Source organism: Lathamus discolor, chromosome 4, assembly GCF_037157495.1.
Source record: "Lathamus discolor isolate bLatDis1 chromosome 4, bLatDis1.hap1, whole genome shotgun sequence".
Classification (NCBI taxonomy): Eukaryota; Metazoa; Chordata; class Aves; order Psittaciformes; family Psittacidae; genus Lathamus; species Lathamus discolor.
The window spans coordinates 125,414,299-125,424,596 of record NC_088887.1 but is presented as its reverse complement, the minus strand read 5'-3'; positions in this window follow the sequence as shown (position 1 = coordinate 125,424,596).

Here is a 10,298-nt window from a genome sequence, read left to right as displayed (position 1 = left end):
AAAGCTCTGCCATGGGGTGGTGAGCAAGAATGAGCTCAGATGTACCCAGCGAAAGGATGCTTTGCCCAGGAGCTGCCCAGCATCATGACTGCATCTTCAGCTCTGGGATGCCAAGGGCATGGATGTCACATGAGCTGGTGGCACAGCAGGCATCAGCACTGCTAGGATGGTCCAAGGGTTGCCAAGGTCCCCAGCTGCCTGGTAACAGGGGCAGATTCTTTGGGAAGAGGGTGACGCAAACCTGCAGGCAGCTGGGGCTGGCAGGGGATGCAGCTGAATCTTGAGGCTTGAGAGCTGGGCCAGTGCAGACCTCATGATTCTATGAAATCCTTCCCTGTGCCAGTGCCTCAGCACCCTCACAGGGAAGAGCTTCTGCCTAAGAGCTCAGCTCAGTCTCCCCTCGGGCAGGTTCAAGCCGTTCCCCTTGGCCTGTCCCTACAGGCCCTTGTCCCAAGCCCCTCTCCAGCTTTCCTGCAGCCCCTTTAGGCACTGGAGCTGCTCTCAGGTCTCCCCTTCAGGAGCCTTCTCCTCTCCAGGCTGCCCCAGCCCAGCTCTCTCAGCCTGGCTCCAGAGCAGCATCTCCATGGCCCCCGTAATGGCTTATCCCAGCATCTCAAGGAATCGAGTTTTCTGAGGTACCCCTGTCCCATTTATTTCTAATGAGCACTTGCAGTTTCCCAAGCCCCAGCTGAGGCTGAGGAGCGTGTTGTACACTGCCATTCCTGATTCATTGACACAGAGGAGCCTCCAACCTAAATGAAGCACTTAATTTTGAATAGGAGCTGCACTGGGGCTTCTCCCTAACCCATGGGAAAAATGCAGACCTCTGCAGTGAAGTCTCAATCACTCACTGAGGGCTTCTTCAGCGACCACACAGAGATCCTGGAGCATCCACAGTAATAGCCAAAGAAGTCTCATCTCATATAGAGGGGATGAATCCAGGCCCAGGGTTCTTTGTGTGCAGTTCTGGTGTCCTCAACATAAAAAGGACATGGAACTGCTGGAACAAGTCCAGAGGAGGCCACGAGGATGAGTAGGGACTGGAGCAGCTCCCGTATGAAGAGAGGCTGAGGAAGTTGGGGCTGTTCAGCCTGGAGAAGAGAAGGCTGCGTGGGGACCTCATAGCAGCCTTCCAGTATCTGAAGGGGGCCTATAGGGATGCTGGGGAGGGACTCTTCATCAGGGACTGCAGTGACAGGACAAGGGGTAACGGGTTCAAACTGAAACAGGGAAGTTTAGATTGGATCTAAGGAGGAAATTCTTTCCTGTGAGGGTGGTGAGGCACTGGAATGGGTTGCACAAGGGAGGTTGTGAGTGCTCCATCCCTGGCAGTGTTCAAGGCCAGGTTGGATGAAGCCTTGTGTGGGATGGTTTAGTGTGAGGTGTCCCTGCCCATGGCAGGGGGGTTGGAACTGGATGATCTTGAGGTCCTTTCCAACCCTAACTATTCTATGATTCTATGATTCTATGACTGCTACATAAGAGGCACAGGTCCTTTTCGTTGGCCCCAAGGTTTGTACAAACTGGTTTGACTTTGTATGATTGAATCATGTATCAGTTTAGTGTCTTGGCCTTCCCAAATGCTGCTGGAAGCAAAAAAGAAACCTATCACCCCCTAAAAACCTATAGGTTGAACGTGGACTGAGAGCATTTTACAGACATCCCTTGTTTTGGCATGGAAATCTGACCTGACCCTCCAGAAACAACAGGAGCTGGAGGGCAGCTTCTTCCATGGTGAAACTCCAGTTTTCCATCCAACAGGAAAACCTTTCCACAGGTAAACAGGCATTCCTAATACCTGGAAGCTGGATAAGGTTTTGGATATATTCACCCTTTTCCAACCAAATTGGTACTTCTACAATGGCAAAACCAGAATGGACAACACCCCCTTCATGAGCTGCATGGCCAGCTACTACTTTTAACCTGATCTACTGCTCTCTCTGTTGTATTTGATAACTTGTCTCCCTGGTAATCTATCATTTTACTGCTTTGGGGGTAATCTCTTCCTCTGTTTCTTGCGGAGGTAGTTTGCTAACTTCATGAGCAAGATAATGCTCTTCCTGGCTTTTAATGATGATCTACTACTTTTACAAATGATCTGCTGGGTTTGCAGACATTCAGCAGCCCACCTAAGGACGTGGTTTGCAGAGGACTGCTGGCCATCCGATGGCTAGATATGCATGTGCTATCAGTCTGATATATCCAGGATGAGTTAGGCTAATGCTCATCATATTTCTTACATGATGGTCCTGGCCAAGTGAAGATGTCATTTAGGGAAGTTCTGGCTGGCCCGTCACAATGTGAGAGTTAAGGAGGAGAGATTAAGTGCTGCCCATGGTCTTGTGGGACCATGCTCCCTGCTTGACCCACATCCTCCAATGTCTGGGTCTCCAAACCTTTGCCTCTATGATGACCAACAGAGACCCTATGAGCAGCCAGCCCACACAGCAGCCTGGCTGACGGAGGACATGTGGAGGCCAACCAGATGCTATGTCAAGGCGTGTACATCTGATTAATGTCAGAGTCCTGAAAGATGAGGGAAATACATTCATACAGCTCTGTGTAAATCATACCTAATTCTTCATCAGTAGACAGGGAGGCTATGGGGAGGGGGACCGGGAAACACAGAGGTTAAGTGGCTTACCCCAAGCTGCAGAGCTGCACAGGATAGAGATTTCCAGACTTCCAAACCAGTCCCTGGGCCTCCATTTAATTAGCTGGTGTGGTTTTATTTAGGAATGACAGTGCATTAAGTTTCCTTGTAATTCATGGACCCCACCCCACTGTGTGCAGATACAGATCAAAGAGATGGCTCCTGCTCACAGCCCTGCTGCTAGAAACGGTTCCTTTTCATGCCTTAAATGTGAGAACATCAACAGTATCTGAAAACATCCAGCAAATTACTTCTTTTCTACTTAAAAGCAGACTCCCTTCAAATCATTTCCTCCTTCTTCGGTGCAGGTTTCCACCCTCTGAAAGCTCCATACAGAGCCCTCTGAAATAAATCAGATCCCGAGCGTTCAGTCCCATTGCTCATGTTGTAGATCTGTCTTATGCAAGTTGACCGTTTTCATGTGCAAACAGCACCCTGCTCACAAATAGTGGTGAAATTTAAGTCATTTCTGAAATCATTGGCAACCAAATCCCTGCTTAAGCTTGGAGTGATTAAACCTGGGTTATCATTACATGACACTCCATGTAATATCTGTATAGGTTCTACTGCAGCAGTGTAAAACTGAGGGTAACTGCTGGCCAGGCTTGTTTTGATCACTATTCCCTCTCTCCTGACCTGGGAATACAGTGGCTTGTTCTTCCTGGCTTAAAAGAGCTTGATCAGATTCAGTAAATGGATACTGAGAAGAAAATCAGGTCCGTGACTATAGCAATTCTCACTGAACCCATGTAGTACTGGGGCAACACTTGCACCAGAGGAGATGAGCTATTTAAACCACAAGCACTCAACCCGATGGTTCCCTTCCAGCATTGCTCCCTTCAGCTTTCCATTGTCTGCAGAAAGCAATGTTCTTCTGCAGGAAAACCCTTTCCCAGTAGAGAGTTTGGAAGGGGCTGCTCCATTTTAGGGCCTGTTATTGCATTGACCCTTACAGAAGTAGCCTCTGGGGCAAAAGTAAAAGGCAGCTCTTCATCAACTGGAGTTTTGCAGGTAGGTTGCTTCTGCAGAGTCATAGGATCATAGGATCTATGGGATTCTGGAAGGGACTTTGGGTGGTACTCAATGATGCTAAGGTTCCTTCCAACACAAACCACTGTTATGCAGAGAAGTCCTTGCCATGCTTTAACACATCTCAGGTGAGGAGCAAACCAGCCAGACACCCAAAGATCCATATCTATGCAGTTGCCAAGGATGTGACTCCACAGTGATGTTGGCTGGGGCCTTTAAAGGAGTCATGATGGATTCTTTGAGGGCACAGGACAGCATGGTGCACACCCTCCTGTACCATGGCAAACGTGAGCCATGTCTGCTGTCTCTAATTAAGGGGCATGATTTCATCTCCCATTACCTCATGCTTACCACAGGGTAAGAGCATGGATGTGGGCAGTATGACACACTGAAACTTCACACCCTTGCTTGGTGACTTGCTCCTGGTCCATACCCTTTTTGTGTTATATCCCCCAACATATTAACATTATATATATGTATATATATAGGTATATATATCTAAAACACTACTATGTCCAAACGCACACGCAAGCATGCACATACACCAAGTTTCATAGGTTTAGCAGAAACGATGTTGCGCAGACTCTATGAAACGCAAGATCAGAGATTTCCAGCCTGACTTGAGCTATCCTGGATGTATCACAGGGGAAGAAAGGACTGATTTGTATTTCAAAATGCGAGTGCAGTGCTGCAGGGAAAGGCAAACTGATGCCTCAGATAAGAAGCATGTCATTAGTGGGGTTTTTTTCTGCTGGTGAGGCGCCTTTATCCTGATATGAGTCCCAGATATTAGCACAAAGAATTACAAGGGGGGGGGTGAGAAAATGATGCTAATCCCCAGTATCAGCAGTGTCTAACCTGTCAAGCATAAATATTCATGGAATCACTTTGCAGTTACCTGGTAACCACAACAAAGCACACATAGAAAATGTAATTACAGGGGCTCTGTAAACTCATCTTAAATTATCACCTATAGCCAGGCACATATTATTAGATATTAAATTCTCCCTCAGATCAGAATCTCATGTTCTTCGTGTCTCATCTGAAATAACTATCTCCTTATTGGCAAGCGACGAAATCTAAATGGGGTCACGTAAATCCTACTTCACAGCTCAATTAAGGGAATGTGATTACGGATCTGGAAGCAGATGCAGATATTACTGGGGAAAGGGATGATGGCAGGAGCCTACAGGAAGCAGTCGATGCTTTCCAGGGGTCATTTGTAGGGGAACCCGTAGGAACAGAGTTTCTATTGTTGTACACTTCAGAGCATGTGGGGCGGAGAGGGGGCGAGGGACCGGATTCCCATTTTTAAGTGCTTTGGAGGTTTTCAGAAGGAGTCAGGTTCCATTGTTGCGTTATGCTGGGAACAATGCACATTTTCACCGCTTTTCCCTCTGCGTCCTTCCCTCTCGTGATGAGGCTCGCACTCTTTGCTTGTCCGACAGCTCCCATTGATCTTTATTCTGTGCTGGGGTGGGTGGGATGGGATGGGTTGAGATGAGGGGGGAAATGTCATTTTCTTCACTTATCCCAACAAAATAAGTGTAGAAAGATGTCCTTGGTGTGCTCTGAAACCAGCAGGAAGGGGTGCAGGTGCTTTTGCAGCCCTCTCAGCTGCATGCACCTGGGTCATTGTAGGGAGGACCATCTGTCAGATGGACCATGAGACATCCCGGATGAAGGATATCTCTTGCCAAGGATACAGTCGGGATGACAACACGTGCAGCATCCTTGGGGTGGCTCCGTGTCCTTGGCACGGCTGATGATGTGGTGAAGGAGCAGTAAGCACCAATGCATGGATGCATTGACCCAGGAATCATCAGGTCTTCTCCTCACCAAGCTGGGTAAGTCTGGGGATAAAGGCATCCTTCTCCAAACCCCAAAGAGAAGGTGTTAAAGTCACAGGCAGCAGCTGTAAGGGGGGAGAACAGCAGATGCAAGAACACATCCTGCTGTATGCACCCAGGAGCACGAGTAATTATTCCTACAGGGAAGACACATTATGCAGAAGCTAACACAAAATAAATACGGAAACAAAGGGATGAATTTGCAAGAAGCATTAGCCAAAAGAGAGTGAAATCAGGGGCAAACGCTGGTCCCCAGTTGCCTGTAGTGACCAAGGGGTTGGAACTGGATGATCTTGAAGGTCCCTTCCAACCCAAACCATTCTGTGATTCTATTATATGCTTTTATGACTTATAAAAACAGTGAGTCTGGAATGTTGAGTGACGGCTCTGTCCCAACTCCCTGTCCATTTTCTACCCTTGCTTTTGTTGTTCCGTCTCAAATTGCTTGCTTCTAAAGGGATCCAGAAAACAGAGCTTCTCTCTAATGCGTTTATTAGTGTGTTTAGGGTGAAAATTGGGAGTGAGAACTTGCTTTTCTGCTCTGGAAGGACAGCCTTTGCGTTCGGTGGCTTCCACCCCCTGAAATCCAAATATGCAAACACACACAAAAATGCGCTAGGAAAAACATCTAATCCACCAAAAACCACCTGGTTTCAAGAAAACCATCCGATTTCATATGAAATCCATATTTTTAAGAGATCTTAAAGTTTTCTTGATGAAATCAGTGCTTGTCCCATGAAAAAAGGGTGCAAAACAAGGTCAAAGCGTTCCATTCTGAAAGGTGAAGACACAGATTCTGGACATTGAATTTCTCTGCTCAAGTTTAACATGGGATTGTGCTGGAGTCAGAACTCTGAACAAAGATGTCATTTCAGTGCAAATTACACTTCCTTTGGCTGGCAAAATAAGTTTTGACCAAAACTGTATGATTTCTCTATTTACGGGACCAAATTATAGATGCCATTTGTGTATCGGAATTCCCTTTGAAATCCCAATTAAATTTGACGTATGTGCTTTCCTTTCCAAAGAGAGTTTGTTTCTGGGCCAAATTCTTCAGTCTTTATTCCTACATTAGCAAGTGGAGTCTTTCCTATTGCACGCTTCAGAATCTGACCCTTACCCTTCTATCTATCTCAGGTTTCCCTCAGAAAAATAAAGAGGACAAAACGCATTCTAACAGCAGTAGCTCTTTTTCCTTCATTCCCCATCTGCTACGTGATCTGTGATCATACCTCCAGGTCATTACACTTGTAATGCTTATTGGAAAAATAAATCTTTAACTTGAAGCCTTTACACAGGAAATATTAAAGGAAATTAGGACCCTATCCATCCATTTTCAAATTTCCTTTCGACCTCACAGCACCTACTTCTTTCATGAAAAGGAATCAAGATTATTATTATTATTTTGGTCCAAACCGTTCCATTTTTTGCATAACTGACAAAATTTCCTGGAAATAAAGATTTGCCCGGCTACCTTAGTTATTATCTCCGGCCCATATTAGCAGCTAAGCGGTTGCTGACATTCCCTTTCAATATTGCTACTAAAACTCCATGAAAGCTTAAGCAGAATTTATATACGAATGTCAACTCATTTCTGAAATATGGAATAGGAAGAGAGCAGCCAATGCCTCTCTGGCCACCTACATTTCAGAAGGTATTGGCTGGTATTAAAGCAGTGTATACATCTATATATATTTTAAGAAACCACACATTTTCTGGGCAGGCATCCAAGGGAATATAAAGTAGTTTAGTCAGTTCTGACTGGATGAGGAGCTGGATGGAAAACAGAGCGATCTCAGAGGGTTTGGGTGCACATGGATTTCTTTCCAAAATGAATGTGAATAGGGGCCATTAATTTTGCTTTCATTTTGGTGGATGAACCATCGCTCTTCTGGATATTCTCAGGGCATGATGTAAAGCCACAACTAGTTAAAGCAGGACCCTCCAGCCCCAGTCAGTGCCTTCCAGGGCTGGGGCAGAACACACTCTGCTACTCAGGCTGCTTTTGGGCTGGGACAGCAATGCCATGACAAACAAACAAATATTTGTATATTGTAGTGATATATTTGATAGAGTATATATATGTATTATATATTGCGGTATATATATTTGGGTTCTGAGCACAGACAGCCTTGTGGGATGAAAGCCACTGAGATAGACTAGAGCAGTGAAAGAGGAAAAGGCAAAGGGCCGATGCTTGGGGCTCCTGTGCTCTCTCTGGGTCTGCACAAGCCCATAGAACCTTTGCCACTTGAAGCTATAGAAACAATAAGAAATGTAAGCAATATTCGCTTCTCTCCCTTCATTTTTGCACTTACAGAGGCTGCCCAGGGGGGTTGTGGAGTCTCCTACACTGGAGATATTCAAGGCCCGCCTGGACAAGTTCCTGTGTGATGTACTGTAGGTTACCCTGGTCTTGCAGGGGGGTTGGACTAGATGATCTTTTTAGGTCCCTTCCAACCCTTGGGATTCTGTGATTCTGTGAATGAAGCTACTTTGCAAATTCTATTAGAGGGTTGGGTCTGTTTGTGTTGGGGCTGTCTCCAGTTGGAAGGTGCTAGTAAAGAGCAAGATATTCTTATTCTTTATGGTTGATATTTTCCCCCTTTAATATCATTAGAGCTGATGTGTCCTTGAGGCTTCACATGGAACCAGCCTTGGACAGAGCCTTGGACAACATGGTCTAGTGTGAGGTGTCCCTGCATGTGGCAAGGCATGGAACTAGATCATTTTAATCATAGAATCATAGAATAGTTCGGGTTGGAAAGGACCTCAAGATCATCCAGTTCCAACCCCCCTGCCATGGGCAGGGACACCTCACACTAAACCATCCCACACAAGGCTTCATCCAACCTGGCCTTGAACACCGCCAGGGATGGAGCACTCACAACCTCCCTGGGCAACCCATTCCAGTGCCTCAGCACCCTAACAGGAAAGAATTTCCTCCTTAGATCCAATTTAAACTTCCCCTGTTTAAGTTTTAACCCGTTACCCCTTGTCCTGTCACTACAGTCCCTGATGAAGAGTCCCTCCCCAGCATCCCTATAGGCCCCCTTCAGACACTGGAAGCTGCTCTGAGGTCTCCACGCAGCTTCTCTTCTCCAGGCTGAACAGCCCCAACTTCCTCAGCCTGTCTTCATACGGGAGCTGCTCCAGCCCCTGATCATCCTCGTGGCCTCCTCTGGACTTGTTCCAGCAGTTCCATGTCCTTTTTATGTTGAGGACACCAGAACTGCACACAATGCTCCAGGCGAGGTCTCACAAGAGCAGAGTAGAGGGGCAGGATCACCTTCCAACCCAAACCATTCTATGGTTCTATGATCTCCACTACTGCAAGAAAATGTTGTGTTTAAAACACAGCTAAAAGCTGTTCAGGGCCTGGATCTTTAATGACGCCAATGGGAAAATTGCATAACACGTAAATAAAGCTTAGAAGTAATCAGATCTCTCTTTAAACTAAGAAATTAAAAAGGAGACATTTCTCTTGCATTGCGGGACCGTATCCATCAGCTGTAGGCCCAGCTCCTTTCCAAAACAGAGCACACAAGACATCATAATAAACAGTTGAAAACAAAACCACATGTTGCCACGGAATGAGGCTGAAAATCAAAACCTACGAGGGAAAGGCCAGATTCAATGATGCCTCTTGGTGCTAACACGGCTCAGCCATCCACAGGGGTCGAGGGACCACAGAGCCCCGCTGATGTGGGGACTGATGCTGTGGGGGCTGTAGGAGCTGGTGTGGGAACAGCATGATTGCCTCTGCACACAACCTCACCCCTGACCAGGAATGGGATCCTGGGAGGTGCAACCACCAGTTTTGCAAGGATGGCAAGTTTATTTTCTCCCCAGGAGCTCTTCACACAGCATCAGATCTTAATCTTTTGTTGGGAGATCTCTCGCTCAGATTGACTCTATCATTTCTTTCCAAGCCTCTGGGCTGTTGTAGGCTGGACTTCATTTGTCTGAAACCCCTCTGCCTGGGACCTATTGTTCTGTGCTGCTGGTTCACAGCTCTGTAAGTCATTACCAACTCCATCCTTTCCCCCAGAAGGAGCTGCTGGGTCTTTTGTTTCTCCTTTTAACGTAGAAAATTAGTTTAATGGCTGCAAAAGAGAAAAACCCTGGAATCTCTTATTTCTATCCCAAAAAAACAGAAGAAAGGGAAGGCGATTATGTTACAGCATGGTGCACCAGAAAGCTTACTAATGACCTGCCTGCAACCAAATGTCTATGGTGCCAAGCAGGACCAGACTTTGTGGCGTGACTGGAGCCTGGTCCAGGATGCTCAGATGCAGCTCAGGATTTCCCCAGCATGCCAAACTGTGTATAGGCAATTACAGAGGCAGCTGACAGCTGCAGAGAAGCCTGATCCAAGCTTTCCCAAGGCTCCATGATGTCTGGATCACAAGGCTGCAGGTGACAAGTAGCGTGTCTTTCATCCCATCTTTCTTCTGCAGGTGTGGGTCATTCGTGTGCCGTGCTGCTTAAAGGCATCCGGAGCTGTGCATGCAGGCACAGCACTCCCAGGAACGGAGCCCATATCCTGGAACAGCTGGAAATCACTTGTAGGGGGAAGAAAATGCTTTGTGAAAGCACTAGGTTTTATAGGAAAAGTAACCACAGGCTGTGTAGAACCGGGTTGAAAGAGGGAGAGAAAGAAGAACAAAAGTGAAGAGCATTTCCCTTTGGGGCATAACCTAATAATTCAACATCTCTTCTTTCCCTCAGACATGCAGCCATGTCCTTACCACTTTTTGGGATCA